Here is a 23,484-nt window from a genome sequence, read left to right as displayed (position 1 = left end):
GTGAACAAACATGTGAAGCAATGATGACTATTTCATAAAATTCATGTCAAATGCTCAGAGAACACCAAATAAAAGCCCAAAACATCTACACCTTGGTGTATCACATCAAAATGCAGAAAGTCAAAGAAAAAAAATTAAAAACCCTGACAGAAGCCAGATGGACAAAACACCTTACTTATAAGAAAAAAAGCTTTTATTACATTGAACTTTTCAGAAATCACACAAGCAAGAGAGTGAGCGAAATACTCAGTGTTGATGAAAAAAGCCACAAACCCAGAATGTTGTTTTGTTGTTGTTGTTGTTTTTGTTTGTTTTTTTGGGTACCAGTGATTGAACCCAAGGGTGCTTGACCACCAAGCCACATCACCAGTCCTTTTTATTTTGAGATAGGGTCTCATTAGGTTGCTCACCATCCTGCTAAATGCTGAGGCTGACTGAATCTGTGGTACTCCTGCTTCAGCTTCCTGGGCTGCTGGGATTACAGGTATGTGCCACTACACCTGGCCAGAATATTGCATTCTATGAAATTATCCTTCAAAAGTGAAGAAGAAACAAAGACTCTTTCAGACAAACAAAAATTAAGGGAGTTTATTGGTAGTTGAGAGCCAATCACCTATCATGCCTGGAACAAGAGAAATCATCACAAAATGCACACCTATGAAAAAAAAATGAGAGCCAGTGGGTGAAAGTTTAAGATCTCAAGGACCATAATGGACATATCACTCATAAGAGCAACTGCATAGTCACTTACAGGGCAGACCACACTGTCAGTAGCCAAAATGATGTTGTCTAAAGCTGACCATGGTGATCCTGAAGATTAAGGTGAAACTGGTTGAGCCTCCACATCCAACATTATAAACTGGCATCTCTGCCATTTCATGATGTTGGGGGCCAGTCCCAAGAAAACACTGCAAACCACAACATGCAAATACTATGTATTTTGTTTTAATGTAATTTATGACAGTGTTGGGTTTTTTAATATTTATTTTTTAGTTGTAGTTGAATACAATATTTCTACTTAATATTTTTATGTGGTGTTGGGGATGGAACTCAGGGCCTCACCTGTGCTAGGTGAGCGCTCTACCACTGAGGCACAACCCCAGCCCAGTGTTGGTTTTATAATAGCATTTCTTTTTATAATTCACTCTAGTCTTGACCAAAGCATCTCTTTGAATAGTTTATTATGGAGAACTGCCACACTAAATTACCCGGAATTGGTGAGGGATATATGTACTTTGTTCACTATAAAATTAAATAAAAATCTGAATATGAAAAAAGTTCTTTAGAAAGAAGAAAAATGATATAGACCAGAAACCTGGATATACATTAAAAAAGGAAGAGTTTTATAAAAGAAATAAGGAAGATATATATTTTTGTTCTTAATTGATCTATCAGATAAACATTTACTCAAAATAATAACAGCAACAAAGCGTTTGATGACTACAGATTATTAATAAGTAAAGTAAATACAGTAATGATATAAGGGAGGAAAAAAGAATACTTTGCTATTATAAGAACATGGACCACCTGTCAAGTAGTAGACTGTTATTTGAAGTTAGGCTTGCATTAATCATAAGTGACAACTGCAAACTCTAGGGCAACCAATGAAAAGTGAAAAGAATAAAGAAGCTAAGAATGTACAGAAAATGGATTAGTATTCAATGTTCAATTAAACTAAGGCAGAAAAGGTGGGGGAGACTAAAATAGGAACAAAGAATAGGGCAACAAACAGAAAACAAACAATATCTCCCCCCTAAAAACATGATAGGTTATTAATAGATCAATAATCACTTTAAATATCAAAAGTTTACACTATCAAGTAGAGGACAGAGACTGCCACAGTAGATCAGAAAAAAGACCCAACTATATAGTCTCTATGAGAAATTTCCCATAAATATAAAGACACACAGAGATTAAAAACAAAGGGATACAGACTGTAGCATAATGTAAAAAACAATCAAGCGAAAATAAGAATATGCTATATTAAAATTAGCAGAAAACTTCAGACCAAGGAAAATTATCAGGGATAAAAAGGCATTTCAGATGACAAAAGGGTCATCTTTCCAAAAATACTTAAAAATCCTTAATGTGTATGAACCTCTAACAATGCATCAGTATATACAAGAAAAAAGTGATAGAAGTACAAGGAGATACAGATGAATGCACTCTTAGAGTTGGAAACATCAACATCCCTCTGTCAGTAAAGGACAAATCCAGCAGGCAGAAAATCAGTAAGGACACAGCTGAACTCAACAGCACCATCAATCAATTGGATATAACTGACACCTTTAGATTATTTCATCCAACAACAGCAGAACACATTATTCTCAAGCTCACAGAGACTATTCATAAGAATAGAACACACTTTAAAAAATTTAGAAAATTAGAAATAATGTAATGTATGTTTTCAGATGAAAACAGAATTAAACAAAAATTCAGTAAAGATAGCTGAAAATTCCAAAATGTCTGATAAAAACAACAGACAAGTCAAAAAACAAATCTCAAGAGAGATTTAAATTTTTTTCAAAGAAATGAAAATGTAAATACAGCATCAAATTTTGTGGGATGCATCAAAAGTAGTGCTTAGAATGAAAATTATAACATTGAATACATATATTAATAAAGAAAAATATAAATAAGGAAAATAGAAAAAGAAAATTAAATCTGAAAGAAGCATAAAAAATAAAAATAAAAATTAGTGTAAAAAATCAGTGAAATGGAAAAGAGGAAATTAATAGGAAAAAAAACCTCACCAAAATGTGGTTCTTTGAAAAGATCAATAAAATTTATAAAAGTTTCTGGACAAACTAAGTGAAAAAGAAAGAAAACAAAATTAGTAATATTGGAAATGAAAAATGGAACATCATTACAGATCACACAGACACTGAAAGAACAATAAGGAATATTTTGAACACATCTGTGCCTACAAACTTGAGAACTTAGATTGAATAGGCTAACAACTTGAAAGGCATAATCTGTAAAAACTCAAAACAAAAAGAAACATACAATCTTGATGAGGTCTGTATCTATTGAAAACATTGGGTCAATAATTATCTCCACCATGCATGTGGGGGTGGAGAAATGCATGTCTGTAATCCTAGCAGCTTGGGAGACTGAGACAGAAGCATTGCAAGTTCAAGGCTAGCCTCAGCAACTGAGCGAGAACCTAAGAAAATTAATGAAAGCCTTTCTCAAAAACTAAAAAAATAAAAATAAAAAGGGTTGGGGTATATAGTTCAGTGGTAAATTACCCCTGGGTTAAATTCCCAGTACCCTTTCCCATTAATAATCTTCCAAATCAGAAAGCACTAGGTTCAGATGGGTTCACTTCCAGAAAATGGAAGCAGAAGGTATATTTTATAACTCATTCTGTAAGGACAGCATTACCTTAATATCAAAATCAGACATTACAAGAAAAGAAAATTGTAATCAATATCTGTCATAGACTTTTACAAGCCATTACAAGCAAAAATCTTCAACAAAATATTGGCATGCTGAATCTAAGGATTTTTTAAAATTATACATTATGACCAAGTGGGATTTATTTCAGGGATTCAAGGTTGGTTTAACATTTGAAACTAGTGAATGTAATCCATTACATCAAACAGGTACAAAGGAAAAACTATATGATCATATTAATAGATACAGAAAAAACATTGGACAAAATCCAATATTCATTTATTATAAAATCTTTCAGGAAACCTATAATAGAGGGGAACTTCTTCAACTTGATAAAGAATATCTACTAAGATCCTACAGTTGATACACTTAATTTTGAGAAACTAAAAGTTTTCCCAAAAAGATCAGAAGCAAGCAAGGACATTGCCTCTCTCTAACTCTTTTCAATATTTATTGGAAATTTTAGCTGACACAATAAGAAAAGAAAATAAAACAACAGGAGGGAAGGAATAAAATTACTTTTGTTTACTGCTAACACAATTGTCTAGAAAATGTAAGTCAACCCAAAAAGCTCCTAAAACTAATAAGCAATGTCATATGATACAAGGTTAATAGACAAAAGTCAACCTGTTTCCTCTCTCCCAATAATGAACAACTGGAATTTAAAATTAAACACAAAGTATCATTTACATTAGCACCCACAAAAGTGAAATGAGTAGGTAAAAAATCTAACAAGTATGTACAATATTTAGGAAAAAACTACAAAACTCTGATGAGAGAAATCAAAGAACTAAATAAATGGAAGATTCAGCGTTAAGATGTTAGTTTTTCCTAAATTGATCAATAGATTCAATGGAACCTCAATTAAAATCTTGGTAATTTATTTTGTTGACATGAAAAAATGGATTCTAAAGTACACATGGAGAGGCTCAGAATAGCTACCACAGTGTTGAAGAGGAACAAAGTCAGAGGATTAACAAACACTATACAACTTCCAAACTTACTATAAAGCTATGGTAATAAAAACCCTGTGGCATGAGAAAAATAATACATAAATCTCTGGGCAAAACAGAAAGTGAGAGAGAGACCTACATAAACATAGCCAGCCAACTGATCTTTAAGAAAGGAGCAAAATGGTCTTTTCAACAAATGGTGGTGAAACCTACAGCAAAAATACATATTTTGAGAGAGACCTTACACCCTTTACCAAAATTATCTCAAAATGGATCACAGACTAAAAGGTAAAATATAAAAATACAAAATTCATAGCTGAGAACATAGGAGAAAATTCAGATGACCTTCATGGCAATGACTTTTTAGATAAAACATCAAAGACATAATCCATGAATGAAATAACTAATCAGATGGACTTCATTAAAATTAAAAACTTCTGCTCTGTGAAAGACACTATCAAGACAAGATAAGCTACATGCTGGGAGAAAATATTTGCAAAAGACATCTTAGAAAGTACTGGTATTCATAATATACAAAGAACTTTTAGAGCTCAATAAGAAGAACACAAATAACATAATTTTAAAATTTGATCCAAGTCCTTAACAGATACATCACCAAGAAGGTATACAGCACCACATAAAAATAAATAAAATAAAGGTATTGTGTCCAACTACAACTAAAGAATAAATATTTTAAAAAAATTTCCTTGTATATGCAAATAAACATATAAAAGGAAACTCCACATCATGTACTAGGAGGGAAATGCATATTAAAACAATGAGATACGACTACACTTCTATCAGAATGGCCTAAATTCTCAACATTGACAACATAGGGAACTCTCATTGCTGGTGGGAATTCAAATGACAGTCACTTTGGAAGACAGATTAGCAGCTCCTTAGGAAAACAACATGTTTGTACCATAAGATCTAGCAACTGTCTAGTAAATACCAATCTTCTTGGTATCTACCTAAATGAACTGAAAACTTGAATCCACTCAAAAATCTGCACACAGATGTTTATAGCAACTTCAATCATGTTTTCTAAAATCTAAATGCAACCAAGATGTCCTTCTGTAGGATAGTAGATAAACAAATTGTGATCATTCAACCAGTGGAATGTTATTCAACATTAAAAAGAAATTAATTAAAGCTGGGTGTCACCCCAGAAACTCAGGGCAATTGAAGAAGGAAGATCCAAAGTTTGAGACCAGCCACAGCAACTTAGTGAGGACCTAAGCAATTTATCCAGACTATGTCTCAAATATTAGTAAAATAAAATAAAATAAAATGGGCTGGGTAACTGGTAAGGCACCCTGGATTCAAGCTCCTGCATTAAAAAAAAAGAATAAAAAGAAAAAAAGAAATGAACTATAGAGCTATGACTTGACATGGAAGAAACTTAAATGCATATTATTAAGTGAAAGAAGCCAATCTAAAAAGGCTATTCACACTGTATGACATTCTGGAAAAGGCAAGACTATGAAGACAGTATAAAGGTCAATGGTTGTCAGGGATCAGGAAAGGGAGGAATGTACAGGTAGAATGCAGAGGATTTTTAGGACAGGAAGCTACTCTATATGATATTATAATGGAGGATAGATGTCATTATGGAGTTATCAAATTAGAATGTGCAACCTGAAGAGTGAACCTTAGGGTGAACTATGGACTTTAGGTGACAATGATATATCAATATAGGTTTGCAAATTATAATAAATGTACTGCTCTGTGAAAGAATGTAGATATTGGGGGGGCTGGGGTAGTGGCTCGGCAGTAGAGCGCTTGCTTGCAATGTACCAGACCCTGGGTTTGATCCTCAGCACCACATAAAAATAAATAAGTGAAATAAAGGTATTGTGCCCAACTACAACTAAAAAGTAAACATTAAAAAAAAAGAACGTGGATAGTAGAGAAGGCTGTGTGTATGATAGGTGGTATGTGGGAACTCCATATTTTTTTTTAAAACTCTTTATAGTCTTTATTATTCCCACATTATTTGACATTTTATGTTTACTATAGAAACATTAATATGTTTGCTTATGGGTTACTGACCAGTATCTGCTAGGGTTGTTATGAAATGTGTGGCCTATGCATTTTATTATTTTCCAAGATCCAAATATTCTAATCTTGCACACCTCTCTCAGATCTTTTTTTTTTTTAATTGTTGGTCGTTCAAAACCTTACACAGTTCTTAATACATCATATTTCACAGTTTGATTCAAGCGGGTTATGAATTCCCAACTTTACCCCGTATACAGATTGCTGTATCACATCAGTTACCCTTCCATTGATTGACATATTGCCTTTCTAGTGTCTGATGTATTCTGCTGTCAGTCCTATTCTCTACTATCCCCCCTCCCCTCCCCTCCTCTCCCCTTTTCTCTCTCTACCCCTTCTACTGTAAATCATTTCTTCCATTTGTATTATCTTGTCTTACCCCTCCATTACATAGTTCTTGATATATCATATTTCACATTTTGATTCAAGTGGGTTATGCACTCCCATTTTACCCCTTATACAGCTTGCAGAATCACATCAGTTACACTTCCATTGCTTTACATATTGCCATCCTAGTGTCTGTTGTATTCTGCTGCCTTTCCTATCCTCTACTATCCCCCCTCCCCTCCCCTCCCCTCCCCTCTTCTCTCTCTACCCCCCCTACTGTAATTCATTCCTCCCCCTTGTATTATTTTTCCCTTTCCCCTCACTTCCTCTTGTATGTAATTTTGTATAACCCTGAGGGTCTCGTTCGTTCCATTTCCATGCAATTTCCCTTCTCTCTCCCTTTCCCTCCCACCTCTCAACCCTGTTTAATGATGGTCTTCTTCTCGTGCTCTTCTTCCCTAGTCTGTTCTTAATTACTCTCCTTATATCAAAGAAGACATTTGGCATTTGTTTTTTAGGGCTTGGCTAGCTTTGCTTAGCATAATCTGCTCTAATGCCATCCATTTCCCTCCAAATTCTATGATTTTGTCATTTCTTAATGCAGAGTAATACTCCATTGTGTATAAATGCCACATTTTTTTTATCCATTCGTCTATTGAAGGGCATCTAGGTTGGTTCCACAGTCTTGCTATTGTGAATTGTGCTGCTATGAACATCAATGTAGCAGTGTCCCTGTAGCATGCTCTTTTTAGGTCTTTAGGGAATAGACCGAGAAGGGGGATAGCTGGGTCAAATGGTGGTTCCATTCCCAGCTTTCCAAGAAATCTCCATACTGCTTTCCAAATTGGCTGCACCAATTTGCAGTCCCACCAACAATGTACAAGTGTACCCTTTTCCCCACATCCTCGCCAGCACTTATTGTTGTTTGACTTCGTAATGGCTGCCAATCTTACTGGAGTGAGATGGTATCTTAGGGTGGTTTTGATTTGCATTTCTCTGACTGCTAGAGATGGTGAGCATTTTTTCATGTACTTGTTGATTGATTGTATGTCCTCCTCTGAGAAGTGTCTGTTCAAGTCCTTGGCCCATTTGTTGATGGGATTATTTGTTATCTTATTGTCTAATTTTCTGAGTTCTTTATATACTCTGGATATTAGGGCTCTATCTGAAGTGTGAGGAGTAAAGATTTGTTCCCATGATGTAGGCTCCCTATTTACCTCTCTTATTGTTTCTTTTGCTGAGAAAAAACTTTTTAGTTTGAGTAAGTCCCATTTGTTGATTCTAGATATTAACTCTTGTGTTATGGGTGTCCTATTGAGGAATTTGGAGCCCGACCCCACAGCATGTAGGTCGTAGCCAACTTTCTCTTCTATCAGATGCCGTGTCTCTGATTTGATATCAAGCTCCTTGATCCATTTTGAGTTAACTTTTGTGCATGGCGAGAGAAAGGGATTCAGTTTCATTTTGTTGCATATGGATTTCCAGCTTTCCCAGCACCATTTGTTGAAGATGCTATCCTTCCTCCATTGCATGCTTTTAGCCCCTTTATCAAATATAAGATAGTTGTAACTTTGTGGATTAGTCTCTGTGTCCTCTATTCTGTACCATTGGTCCACCCGCCTGTTTTGGTACCAGTACCATGCTGTTTTTGTTACTATTGCTCTGTAGTATAGTTTGAAGTCTGGTATCGTTATCCCACCTGATTCACACTTCCTGCTTAGCATTGTTTTTGCTATTCTGGGTCTTTTATTCTTCCATATGAATTTCATGATTGCTTTCTCTATTTCTACAAAAAATGCCGTTGGGATTTTGATTGGCATTGCATTAAACCTATAGAGAACTTTTGGTAATATCGCCATTTTGATGATGTTAGTTCTGCCTATCCATGAACAGGGTATATTTTTCCATCTTCTAAGGTCTTCTTCAATTTCTCTCTTTAGGGTTCTGTAGTTTTCATTGTATAAGTCTTTCACCTCTTTTGTTAGGTTGATTCCCAAGTATTTTATTCTTTTTGAGGATATTGTGAATGGAGTGGTTGTCCTCATGTCCATTTCAGAGGATTTGTCGCTGATATACAGGAATGTCTTTGATTTATGCGTGTTGATTTTATAACCTGCCACTTTGCTGAATTCATTTATTAGCTCTAACAGTTTCTTTGTAGACCCTATTGGGTCTGCTAGGTATAGAATCATGTCATCTGCAAATAGTGATAATTTAAGTTCTTCTTTTCCTATTTTTATGCCTTTAATTTCTTTCGTCTGTCTAATTGCTCTGGCCAGTGTTTCGAGAACTAGGTTGAACAGAAGTGGTGAGAGAGGGCATCCCTGTCTTGTTCCAGATTTTAGAGGGAATGCCTTCAATTTTTCTCCATTCAGAATGATGCTAGCCTGAGGCTTAGCATAAATTGCTTTTACAATGTTGAGGTATGTTCCTGTTATCCCTAGTTTTTCGAGAGTTTTGAACATAAACGGATGCTGTACTTTGTCGAATGCTTTTTTCGCATCTATCGAGATGATCATATGGTTCTTATTTTTAAGTCTATTGATGTGGTGAATAACATTCATTGATTTCCGTATATTGAACCAGCCTTGCATAACAGGGATGAATCCTACTTGATCATGGTGCACAATTTTTTTGATATGTTTTTGTATCCGATTTGCCAGAATTTTATTGAGGATTTTTGCATCTAGGTTCATTAGAGATATTGGTCTGTAGTTTTCTTTCTTTGAAGTGTCTTTGTCTGGTTTCGGAATCAGGGTGATGTTGGCCTCGTAGAATGAATTTGGAAGTTCTCCCTCTTTTTCTATTTCCTGAAATAGCTTGAAAAGTATTGGTATTAGTTCCTCTTTAAAGGTTTTGTAAAACTCTGCTGTATACCCATCCGGTCCTGGGCTTTTCTTAGATGGTAATCTTTTGATGGTTTCTTCTATTTCCTCAATTGATATTGGTTTGTTTAGGTTGTCTATATCCTTCTGACTCAATCTGGGAAGATTATATGACTTAAGAAATTTATCGATGCCTTCACTATCTTCTATTTTATTGGAGTATAAGGATTCAAAATAATTTCTGATTATCTTCTGTATTTCTGAAGTGTCTGTCGTGATCTTGCCTTTTTCACCCCTTATGCTAGTAATTTGAGTTCTCTCTCTTCTTCTCCTCGCTAGCATGGCTAAGGGTCTGTCAATTTTATTTATGTTTTCAAAGAACCAACTTTTCGTTTTGTCAATTTTTTCAATTGTTTCTTTTGTTTCGATTTCATTAATTTCAGCTCTGATTTTAATTATTTCTTGCCTTCTACTTCTTTTCCTGTTGTTTTGCTCTTCTTTTTCTAGGATTTTGAGATGAAGTATGAGATCATTTATTAGTTGGTTTTTTCTTTTTTTAAGGAATGAACTCCAAGCAATGAATTTTCCTCTTAGAACTGCTTACAATGTGTCCCATAGATTCCAATATGTTGTGTCTGTGTTTTCATTAAACTCTAAGAATTTTTTAATTTCCTCCTTGATGTCTTCTAAAACCCTTTGATCATTCAGTAACCTATTGTTCATTCTCCAAGTGATGCATGGTTTTTCCTTGCTTCTTTTATCGTTGATTTTTAATTTCATTCCATTATGATCAGATAAGATGCATGGTATTATCTCCGCTCCTTTATATTGTCTAGGAGTTGCCCTGTGACATAATATATGATCTATTTTTGAGAAGGATCCATGTGCTGCTGAGAAAAAAGTGTAGCTGCTTGATGTTGGGTGATATATTCTATATATGTCAATTAAGTCTAGGTTGTTAATTGTGTTATTGAGTTCTATAGTTTCCTTATTCAACTTTTGTTTGGAAGATCTGTCCAGTGGTGAGAGAGGTGTGTTGAAGTCTCCCATGATTATTGTATGGTGGTCTATTAGACTCTTGAACTTGAGAAGAGTTTGCTTGATGAACACAGCAGCACCGTTGTTTGGGGCATATATATTTATGATTGTTATGTCTTGTTGGTGTATGGTTCCCTTGAGCAGTATGTAGTGTCCTTATTTATCCCTTTTGATTAACTTTGGTTTGAAATCTATTTTATTTGATATGAGTATGGACACTCCTGCTTGTTTCTGAAGTCCATATGAGTGATATGATTTTTCCCAACCTTTCACCTTCAGTCTATGTATATCCTTTCCTATCAAATGCGTCTCCTGTAGGCAGCATATTGTTGGGTCTTGTTTTGTGATCCATTCAACTAGCCTGTGTCTCTTAATTGGTGAGTTTAAGCCATTAACATTTAGGGTTATTATTGAGATATGGTTTGTTCTTCCAGCCATATTTGTTTATTAATGCTTCTAAACCTGATTTGTTTTCCTCTTCGATTATTTTCCCCCCTTTACTGTCCTACCTCCCACTGTTGGTTTTCATTGTTGTTTTCCATTTCCTCTTCCTGTAGTGTTTTGCCAAGGATTTTTTGAAGAGATGGTTTTCTAGCTGCAAATTCTTTTAACTTTTGTTTATCATGGAATGTTTTAATTTCATCTTCCATCCTGAAGCTTAATTTCGCCGGATACACGATTCTTGGTTGGAACCCATTTTCTTTTAGCGTTTGAAATATGTTATTCCAGGATCTTCTAGCTTTTAGAGTCTGTGTTGAGAGATCAGCTGTTATCCTGATTGGTTTACCCCTAAATGTAATCTGCTTCCTTTCTCTTGTAGCTTTTAAAATTCTCTCCTTATTCTGTATGTTGGACATCTTCATTATAATGTGTCTAGGTGTGGATCTCTTATGATTTTGCACATTCGGCGTCCTGTAGGCTTCTAGGATTTGGGGTTCTGTCTCATTCTTCAAGTCTGGGAAGTTTTCTCGAATTATTTCACTGAATAAATTGTCTATTCCTTTGGTTTGGAGCTCTGTGCCTTCCTGTATCCCAGTGACTCTTAAGTTTGGTCTTTTGATATTATCCCATATTTCTTGGATGTTCTGCTCATGATTTCTTAGCAGACTTGCTGAGCTGTCTATGTTCTTTTCAAGTTGAAATACTCTGTCTTCATTGTCTGATGTTCTATCTTCTAAGTGATCCACTCTGCTGGTAGTATTCTCAATTGCATTTTTAAGTTGGTTTATTGCTTCCTGCATTTCTAGGATATCTATTTGTTTGTTTTTTATTTCCTCTATCTCCCTGTGAAATTGATCTTTTACTTCCTGGATTTGTTTATGTAGTTCCTTGTCAATGTGATCTTTCATTGTCTGATTTTGCTGTCTCATGTCTTCCTTGAGACTCCAGATCATCTGAAGCATGTATATCCTGACCTCTCTGTCTGACATTCCATCTGTTGCAGCTATTACCTCTTCTAGAGTTGAGTTGACCTGCATTGCCTGTGGTCCTTTCTTTCCTTGTCTTTTCATACTGCTGGCGTTTCTTTGTGCTTGGTGAAACTGTTGTGTTTTTGAAATTTTCCCTCTATTTATTTATATTGCTCTTGTATAGTTGAAAAGTCTCCCTTGCAGGACAGGTGGTGGCTGTGATCCTCCACCAATTGGTGCGATCCGTCTACCATGCTGGCGGGCCCTAGGTCTGCTCTGCAGGCCTGTCAAAGGTCCGTCTACCCAGCAGGCGCGAGGGGCACCTCTGTCTCTCCGCAGATTGCTGGGCCTAACCTCCCAATGGGTCCCCGGTACGCCTACCTTGCAGGCACTGGAGGTGGGGCCGGCTCCGCCCGCAACAAGCTGCTGGGCCTGATCTGCAGGTGGTCACAGTCCCGCCTACCTTGCAGGCACTGGGGGAGGGGATGGTCCTGCCCCTCAGCAGGCCGCTAGGCCTGATCTGCCGGTGGTCACAGTCCCACCTACCTTGCAGGCACTGGGGGAGGGGACGGTCTTGCCCCTCAGCAGGCCGCTAGGCCTGATCTGCTGGTGGTCACAGTCCCGCCTACCTTGCAGGCACTGGGGGAGGGGACGGGCCTGCCCCACAGAAGGCCGCTGGTGGGTCACAGGATCGCGTTCCCTGCAGGCGCGTGTGTCAGCTCTGTCCCTCCGCAGATTGCTGGGCCTGACCTGCCCGTGGGTCGCCGGTTCTCCTACCTTGCAGGCACTCGGGAACTCCATATTTTGTTTGCTATAGTTTGGACCTTGAGTGTCCCCCAAAGGACCATGTGTTAAAGTAAGTCTCCAGCTGGGTGCTCTTGGGATGTGGTGGAATCTTTAAAAGATGAGTCCCACTAGGCCCTTGCTCTTTCTTTCTTTCCTTCCTGGCTGCCATAAGCTGAATGCTGTATGCTTGTCAACAATGTGTCTCATGGCACAATACTATATGCTCCCTGCCCATGATGTGCTGCCTCCAAAAGTGCAATGACTCTACCCAGACATGGACTGAAATCTGTAAATTATAAGCCAAAATAAAACTTTCTTCTTTTTAAGTTGATTATCTCAACTACTTTGTTACAGTTATAGAAAGTTGAGTAACACAATTTTTTAAATAAAGCCTATGAAACACATTGTAATGCTATATGATAAAAAAATTAGAGGGAAGGGTAGTCATAGCCCTAAAGTTAGAAATCAGGATAAAGGGGAGAAAGATGAGAAATGTGTAATAAATTCATTTTAAAGGTTATTATACTTCATGCTTATTATATCCTAATCTTTCTGTTGTGTTTCTTTTGTGAGGCTAAACAAAAAATAAAGTAAGGGCAAGAGAAATGAGAAAAATTCCCTGGCTTGTATTAGCTACATGACAGGTATGAATCACAACTTATAAAGAAAACCCACTGAAGAATGAACTTGTCAGCAATGTGTCTCGTGGCAGGGCTGGAGGACAAATGGCTGTGGATTAGGAGAACAAAGTATGGCATGGAGGAAGGAAACAACTCCTCTTCCAATTTTCCTCTCTCCAGCAGAAGTGGGTGGCCATGTAGGAGGAGCAGGGTGAGAAGGCACATCTGCCACCAGTACCAGTGGATTCCAGGGGAGAGATATCAAGGGTCATCCTCAGTGTGGATGCTGCTTGCACACCTGGTTCACTGCCACTCAAGGTTGAAGGACACAGTTCACCCCAGAGCATGACTATCCCTGTCCCTGTAGGCTCTGCTGCTAGGAGCTGTGCCTGAGCAGTGGCTTTGTAGCACTGACCTGAAGTTCAAGTGTTGCCTATAGAAAAGGCATTTTCATTTAAAAACAACCTTTCACTTAAATATTATAAAGATTTTTTATAGCAAAACTTATAGATATGGAAATTACATACAGTCCAAAGAATAAAAGACAAATGACTTTTTAGTCATGGCTTTTGTAATTAAGTGTGTACTTAGACATAATTAAGCTATGGGGTAGGAGCTGGAACCAAAAAGTATTTAACTTCTCTCACAGTAGGAATGAAACAGCTATTGGTTGAGTCAAACAATGCATACATTATACCCAGTTTGCCAAGATTCTTCTGAATAAACCTAAATGAATAAAGAGCTGTCACCTTAAAGAGAGATTTATGCAAATTACCAGATAATGTTTTTAAATGTTAGAATTTTAAGGAAAAAAAAACACAGCAGTTGGACTTCTAATTATTTCAACTTGAACATGCATTACAACAGGTGATAAAAATACAATATGAAAATAATTAGCAAAAAGTCACAGGCTTTTGGGTAAGACAGGTATTTTAAGTTCATTAACTCTTTTAATTCTTATTAACAGCCTAGTGAGGAAATTAATATTATTATCTCTACCTTAGAGAGAAGGAAACCAATGCAGTCATGTTAAGTTGTCCTAGACCCTAAGGCCTGAGACCTGTAAGCATCTGGCTTTGTTTTCCAATGTGGAGATGAAATCATCTTTCTGAAACCATCAATGGCATCCTGAGCTGAACTTCACTAGTTGCTTAAGTCTGGACACTGTAAATAAAGCCTGGTTTATTCTGTGGCTTGGAGTGCACAATAGTTGACTAAAGTAGAAGTGTTCTTCTGACCCTGCTGTTTTATGTTGGGTGACCCAGAGGTAACAATGCCTTAGAGTGCCTCCTTGGCTGGGGGGGTATCTGTAAAGGAACATGCACCAACGCGTCAAAGCAATGAAACACGTGGATCTCTCTGTCCAGTGGCTGACAGTATCTCTCTTGGTGCATTCACATATATATGAATTTGTGCCATGATTACTGCCAAATCATGGCACAAATACATGACTCTGAAATGGCCATTATTATCATGAGTTAAAATACAGAGTGAACCAATATTCTTATTAATTACAATAAAAATCATGAAATCCTTAATTAAGTTGACATGTGAGAATAAAAATAAGTCTAATACTTAAGTCTTATATAGGCCCTCACTTTCTTTACTTTTGGAACTAAATTAAGAAGAAAGCCCATTATATTGTGGAAAGAACAGGACTCCCTCAAATTTTCTAATAGTAGTAGACTTTTTAATAAATTAAAAAGAACATTTTTCTCACCCTTGAATTTCAAAGTGATCTCTGGTTACTAAGCATCCCTCTTTGTTGGGGAGCCACCCCTGGGCTATCTGGGAAGCCTTCACTCAGCCTTGAGCCAAGGAGATTTTGGTTTGGCTTTGCAAGCTATTCTGTGGCTCCTCCCACTTAATGGATTGTGCAATGCACATGACCTCTGTCTTCCGTGAGCTGGAAAGACTGGTCTCACAGCTCCAGTGTTGGTAGTGACCAATTGGGAAGTGGACAGCCCACCTCCTATCTTATTTGATGAAAAACATTCTGTAGAAAGTCTTTGAAGTTCCCCCAAATAAATAAAGCAAACATGGGCTTTCACTGTCTTTCCTGTGTGGAATAGACCCCTAAGGTCAAAGAGCGGTCAGGCCCTCACTTTCTAAAACTACTTTCTGTGTCCTGTGGTTTTTTCTGCTGCCTTCTTTGCTTAGATTTATTTCACAGCCAGCCTGCTTCACGCACAGGAACCCCAAATTCCATCGCCCTCTCTGGAAGTGGGTGAGACTCTTCTTGGGTTGGCAGACACTGTTTTGTTCTCAGTCAACAGGTATCTTACTAAGCCTGTAGGCACACATTAAATGCCAGCAGTGTGAAGACAGAACTTTTTGCTCCTTTTGCTTAGAGTTCATCCCCTGTCCTAGAACAGTACCTGGCACCTTATTGGTATTCACCAAATATTTGTTCTTATTATTTTGATTGCATGATTGATCATAATATCTTTATTTTATAAAAAAATATGTGATGAACATCATAGTGTGTGAGGGGGAGGCACAGCAGCAGTCAGAGGGAGAGATAATGACTGATGCATAGTCGATGGCTCTGGGGGATCCTGGCTCCAGGAGGCTGAGCTCCCATTCTATAACTCAAAGTCTAATAACCTTATATAGGCCCTCACTGTATTTACTTTTGGAACAAAATTTGAATGTAGGCTCTTCTGAACACATGCTGCAGGAGGACCTATAAACACATACACAGTCTGCCCTCCAAGATCCACCTGCACACAGATCCCTCCTGACAAAAACACCTTCCATTTGGGAGTCCCTCATGGCTCCTGTGAGCACCAAAATGTAATTTCCCAAACCAGCTGAAGATTTTAAACACTAAAGAAAGCCAGCCATAAAAATAATAGATGCAGTATCTGTCATCCTTAGTAACATTCTGTTTAGTTTTCTCTCTCACATCAGGGCAATATGAATCCAGAGGGACTGGAATCAATAATGGTAAAAGAAATATGAAACTGGTATAATCCACAGTAGAGCAGAATTGAGAATAAAGTGACATTAGTGATAGCAGGTCCCTGCTCACAGTCAGCTTATGCTGCTAAATTCCATGTGTGCACATTATCTTGAAATTTAATGGTTTCAAAAATGTCACTCTGCAGTAAGACTAAAATGGTATACTGTTTGTTGATTCTCCATCAGACTATAAATACGAGTGAGAAAAAGAGGGTCTTTTCATGCATGTCACATTGGAATAGAACTCCCATTTCCCTCTTGACGATGTCTGTTAAGCTTACTAGAAAACCTAGGAATGCCTCTGCCTCATAAAATTGGGGCAAGACACTGGTATCAGTAGGCAAATAGGGATTCAGTAAAACTGCATTTTCTGGACCCTAATTGAAGCACTGATGTTATTATAAAATCCAGGTAAAACCTTGGATTACAGGATTAAGTATATAAGAATCTCATAAACTTATAGGTTGAAACTTGCCACAGTCTGGCTGGGCACAGAATCACGAGCCACTCAAGCAGAAACAAACTTTATTTTTGAAAATGCCGCCAATACCCCGTACACATCCGGGAAGAAGCCGGTCCACACACGCGGTGGTGTTCTACCGGAACCCCAGAACAAGTTCCTCCCCCGGAATTCCCTCCTACTGTACTTCCCCAACCAATGGGAACTCTCCAGGAGTCCTGCAGCAGGTCGAGGTGAACAGCAGGAGTCCAATATCCATATGAAGGCAAATCTTAACATAATCATATCATCTCAATGGCTAGCTGGCGTCACCTTAAAACCCAAAGTGCCATGCATCATATTACTTGGCTGTGGCTCTTAGCATCTGCCCCCTTCTGTTTAATTAAGCAACAGGCAATGTGGCTAGGGACCGTGCCTGTTAGGTTTGTCCAATTCAACATATGGTTCTTACCCAGCATCGGAAAACTGACCTCTAGGGGTCAGCCTCCTGTCTTAGGTTGATACCACTGCAATTGAGTCATACCTGTCACTGACTACTGGTCCAGTATATAGCCATACCTGTGGATAGGCCTATGCACCAGTGGGGGGGTGAGGTTCTTTGCCTCACCTCTGTTGGCCCCCAAAATTAGACCATCACTAGTAGAAGGGAAGAGGATACAGAAATGCCACGACATCAAGTCAATTGATGGCTCCTTAGGAAAAATTGTAACACTGGTGACACATCAGCTAAGATATGCCAGCACTACCATAATTTGCTGTATCAACAAACAGAGCACAATGCGTACAAGTGATACATAGTCCAGGCAAGTTTTGTAAGCAGTTCAAAGTGGAGGAATCTATCAATATGTCCATTTCCTCCCAAAATAAATCGACTCAGTGATTGAGCATTACTTGTTGAGTTATTATTCATTGATGCATCAGTTCATACAGTTTGTTGTGATAATTATTGAAGAAGTTGTAGTTTAGTTTCATCTTTGTCTTCACTGGCACTGGGATGAAAATAGGGATTTTGACAATGATGTTAAAAAAAATATGTAACATTTCAACAGGTATTAGGAAAACAATTTTTAGAACAATTTACATTATCCTGAACAGAATTATTAAATATAATGAAAAGGAAAGGTGAAAATAAACAAACAGATCTGTTAACCTGCTTATTTGTACACATATTAAAACAGTCTTCAACAGCTGTTTACCCAAATTAAATTAAACCATTAAAATCACGTGAATAATACAAAAAATTTGGATCCATATATTTATGAGTGCTCCTCATATATGATATATGGACATACGCACATACAGACATACAACACAAAACAGAAATGTGTACACGTAACATACAACACATAAGACAACAGTAAAGGCCTTGTAGATTTACCTAGGTGAAATCTCCATTGCAATGTTTAAAAACTCCATGGTCAAAAAATAAAACTGATCAGGAAAACATTAATCAATGTCTGTATGAGCTCAAAAATAAAATGGAACTTTATGATGTGGGAAAAAGCAATCATAAAATAGATATTGAAAAAAGCATCCTGGTTAATCACTGTCGCAGATGTAAGAATAGCCAAGCTGGAGTTCTGGATATCAGCTGTTATGGATTTGAGTCAAATCATCTTCCTTTTGGTCTGTAGAAATTGTTTTGGTTAACCTCTCTGGAATCCAAATCAGCTGCTGTTCTTCCTATGGAAAAACACAGACAGAGCCCCGACTCCAGACTATCACTGGGTCAGGCCCTTTCCATTGTCCTGTTAGAATATTCTTCCAAAGTATCTTAGGCTTATGTACATTTTTTGGATACAAATGTCTTTCCGCAGCACTAAGCCCTGATGAATCCAAATTTTAAAAGTTTAGAGTAAAAAGGGTTACTTTAAATTTATCTTTGGGGGATATATACCCCTTTCCAATTCCCTCCTTTTGTTTTAATAAGTACATTTTAAAAGTTTGATGAGCTCTTTCAACTATGCCTTGTCCTTGTGGATTGTATGGAATTCCTGTTATGTGAGTAATGCCAAATGATGAGCAAAATTGTTTAAAAGAGGTAGAAGCATAACCAGGACCATTATCCGTTTTTAACTGTTTTGGAACGCCCACAGTGGCAAAATTTTGTAAGCAATGAGCTATAACGTCTTTAGTTTTTTCTCTGGCATAAAGGGAACCCATCAAAAATCCAGAAGAAGTATCAACTGTAACATGCAAATATTTTAATTTTCCAAATTCTGGCAAGTGTGTGACATCCATCTGCCAAATATGGTTAGGTATCAGTCCTCTAGGATTGACTCCAAGATTAACTTGTGGTAAAAATGTCACACAATTTTGGCATTGTTTTATTATATGTCTGGCTTGTTCTTTAGTTATTTTAAAATGCTTTTGTAAAGTATTAGCATTGACATGGAACCTTTTATGAAAATTTATAGCTTCTTCTATTGTGGAGAAAATATGTATGTCATGTGTAGATTTATCTGCTAGTTCATTGCCCAAACTAAGGGCTCCAGGCAATCCTGTATGTGCCCTGAGATGTCCTATAAAGAATGGATCTTTTCTGTCCCAGATTAGACTTTGTATAGTGGAAAACAAAGAGAAAACAGTAGAAGAAGAGGAAATCCTACCAGCATCTTCAAGGGATACTATAGCATTAACTACATACTGACTATCAGAAAATAAATTAAATACAGAATATTTAAACATCATAAAAGCTTGTAATACTGCATTAAGCTCTACCTTTTGAGCTGATTGTTTGGGTAATAAAAATGTAAAAGTTTGATCAGGAGTAACTACTGCTGCTGTACCATTGTTTGACCCATCAGTGAATATATTTGGAGCATTCATGATAGGGGTTTTTCTTGTCATTTTTGGAAAAACTACAGGATGCTTAGACCAAAAAGACAACAAAGGATTAGATGGTAAGTGATTATCAAATGAAACACCAGATTTACACATGATTATTGTCCAAGTATTTAACTCATTATCTAACTCATCAATTTGATCCATAGTATATGGAGTAATAATTTTATTGGGAGAAATCCCAAACACTCCCTTTGCTGCTTTTATTCCTTTGAGTATTAATTGTCCTACGGCCTCAGGATATCTAGTAAGAATAGTGTTAGGAGAATAAGATAAATGTATCCTCAATAATGGATCTTCTTGCCAAAATACTCCTGTAGGAATATTTTTTGTTGGTAGTACAATAAATAATAAAGGCAAACTTATATCAATTCTATCCAAATGCATATTTTCCATATATGTTTCAATGACTTTTTAATGTTTTTCTTGCTTCAGGCGTTAACATGCGGGGTGAATTTGGATCTGATGGACCTTTTAGAATATCAAATAAAGGTCCCAACAATAAAGGTATGCCTAGATAAGGCCTTATCCAATTTATGTCTCCCAATAACTTTTGAAAGTCATTAAGTGATTTGAGTTGATCTACTCGTATTTGAATTTTTGGTGGACGGACCATGGTTGAGGATAATAGAACTCCTAAATAATTAATTGGAAGATTTAATTGTACTTTATCTATTGCTATCTCTAGATTATAATTTTTTAATAAATTTGTAAGTGTGGCATAACATTCTAGCAATGTGTTTTTATCTTTATGTGCCAATAACACATCATCCATATAGGGAAATATTTGTAGTTCAGGATTTTGATTTCTAAGTGGCTGGATTGCTTTGTTAACATAAATTTGACACATAGTTGGACTATTAGCCATCCCTTGAGGGAGTACTTTCCATTCATATCTCTGATCAGGACCTTTATGATTTAGTGCAGGGATAGTAAATGCAAAATGTGGACTATCCTTGGGATGAATTGGAATTGAAAAAAAACAATCTTTAATATCTATAGCTAAAACATACCAGGTTTTTGGTAAAGCAGACAATTGGGGAATCCCTGATTGAGCAGGTCCCATAATAACCATCTCATTATTAATGGCTCTTAAATCTTGCAATAATCTCCATTTACCAGATTTCTTTTTAATGATAAAAATGGGAGTATTATGGGGAGATACGGAGGGTTGTATATGTCCCTCCGCTAATTGTTGTTTGACCAGGTCATGGGCTACTTGTATCTTTTCTTTAGTCAGGGGCCACTGAGGAACCCACACTGGTCTTTCTGATTTCCAAGTAATTTTGATTGTCTCAGTGGCCCTTTCTGAAAACCCAATCCATGTCTATTTATTTCTTGATCTATTTGAATTGGTGCTGTCATACCTTGTTCTTGTTCTCTTAATCATTTTTCTTTCCTAAAACCTTGTCTAGCCCTAGTAGTGGGAGCGTTAGGATTGATGTTATTTGTTAATGTCAATCCTAATTGATCTATGACATCTCATCCCCATGAATTTATAGGGAGATGGTCCAATACATAGGGCTGTATAGTTCCTTCACATCCTTCAGGATCCTTCCAATCTAATACCATTGCACTTCTATGGGGATTAGTTGCCACTCCTAGGCCTCGAAGCGTTTGAGTGGCTTGTTGTAATGGCCAATGTCTTGGCCATTCTTGACGAGATATGATGCTAAGGTCAGCACCTGTGTCCAGTAGCCTATTAAAGTCATGTCCTTGAATATTTAATTTTAGCATGGGGCGAGAATCTAAATTTAAAGACAGCATAGCCCAATCTACACCTGTGGAGCCTAATCCCTTGGAACCTCTTTCTACATTACAACTGGAAAATTTATCATGCAGGTTGGGTATTATTAATAATTGTGCTATTCTATCTCCTGGTGAAATTACTGATATACCTCTTGGAGAACTAGCTATAATTTTTATTTCACCCTCATAATCAGGATCAATTACCCCAGGACTTATCATAAGTCCTTTTAGTGTAGAAGAACTGCATCCCAATAATAAGCTTACTGTTCCCTGGGGAAGAGGTCCTTTTACTCCTGTGGGAATGATTTGAACTCCCATCTCTGGAGTTAGTACTGCTCTGGCAGAGGCGCAGATGTCCAACCCTGCGCTCCCTCTAGTTTGTCTGATGAGGGATTTAATGGATAATGCGTCCTGGGCACTACCTTGATGGTGCTGCTGGGTTCCTCCATTGCCCCGTATATTTATGGTTTTGGGCCCTGGGGCATTGGGCCCTCCAGTCCATTTTTTGGCAATGGAGCCTGATGCCTTTCTCCACAATATCGTGGGTAAACACTTGGTCCTTGTCTGTTTTTTGATAACGGAATACCTTCTATGGTGGTTTGGGAACGGCATTCATTAGCCCAATGTCTCCCTCTATGGCATTGTGGGCAAATATCTGGTATTCTATTCCTTTGATACCTAGCTTTGTTAAACCCTCCTCCTATGGGGCAACTCCTTTTAAAATGTCCTGTTTGATTACAATTATAGCATGTTTTTGGCCTGGCATCTAAAGCCTGTTGTACTGCTGCTAAGACTTGCCCTTGTTCATTAACATCTCTACATAATTTAATATATGTGTTTAAATCTTCATGTCTCCATGGTCTAATGACCTCTCTGCAGCAATGATTTGCTTGGTCATAAGCCAGTTGTTTTATAAATGGCATTGCCTGTTCTGTATCTCCAAATATTCTAGAAGCTGTCTGAATAAGCCTATCTACAAATTCAGCATAAGGTTCATTAGTTCCTTGTATTACCTTAAATAATTGACCTTGTAAATCTCCATGCCCCTGAAAGTTTTCCATGCCCTAACTGCATCTACAGCAATTTGTGTGTATACGCCAGGATCATATTCAATATGTTGTCTTTGACCCTCATAAGGTCCCTTTCCTAATAACATGTCTAGATTTCTTTGAGGGTAACTGGCTGCTGCATTTCGCCTAGGTGTCTCCATGCAAAATTCCTCATTGGCAACTTTCCATAACAAATATTGTCCTCCATTTAGCACAGATCGGCACACGTTAGCCCAATCTGCTGGTGTCATGTCCAAGTTGGTAATAGATTCGACCATACTTATGGTAAAGGGTGCTTGAGGACCATAGGTCGTTACAGCCTCCTTTAATTGCTTTACTGTTTTGAAATCTAAAGCACGGTGAATTCGTTGCCCTCCTGCCTGCTCAAGTACAGGGCATGCTAATCTTTGGGGTCCTGCCTCAGGATTCCGTCCATCAACTACGGGAGTTGAGGGCCACTCAGCTGTAGATAGAGCTGTTGATTGAATTACGCCCTCTGGTGATAGAATGGAGTTAGTAGCAGCCTCCTGTTGTAATTCTCCACCTGATGGCTGTTTTTCCTCTAAGCTTGCTTTCTTCAAATTTTCCTCTGTTTGACTAGCTCAAGAGAACTTCTCTTTTGCTTGACCTAACATGTTTTCTATCATAGTTGTTGCACCTCTAACAATTTACTTAACACTCTTTCAGTTTGTTTTTTACTAGATTCTAATCTACTATAAAGGTAATGCAACCCAATAAGATAGCATAAAACAAAGCCGAAATAGAATGAAACAAAAACGGAATAGAGAATAGTTGTATCAATTTTCTCTTTCTCAGGGCTGAACAACTTCAAACCTTGAGCCAACCATTTTTCCCAGTTTGCCTGAGAAAATTCTAGGGCTAGGGAGGTTGAAACAAAAACAAAATAAATCAAAATAAGAACACATTGTTTTTTGAAATGGTCACCCATTCTGTCACCTTCCCTCAGGGGCGAGTAATTTTACTCACCTTCAAGCTTCAGGCG

General features: G+C 37.4%; 1 long non-coding RNA gene across 1 annotated transcript in view; it reads right to left on the bottom strand.

The window, feature by feature from the left end:
- Positions 1 to 23,484, bottom strand: part of LOC120886364 (uncharacterized) — a 93,947-nt gene that overhangs the window by 57,403 nt on the left and 13,060 nt on the right. The gene's annotated exons all lie outside the window — the stretch shown is intronic.

The sequence above is a fragment of the Ictidomys tridecemlineatus genome, chromosome 13, assembly GCF_052094955.1.
Source record: "Ictidomys tridecemlineatus isolate mIctTri1 chromosome 13, mIctTri1.hap1, whole genome shotgun sequence".
NCBI lineage: Eukaryota > Metazoa > Chordata > Mammalia > Rodentia > Sciuridae > Ictidomys > Ictidomys tridecemlineatus.
Note: the sequence above shows the minus strand (reverse complement) of the source record. Positions and strands in the feature narration are given on the sequence as shown.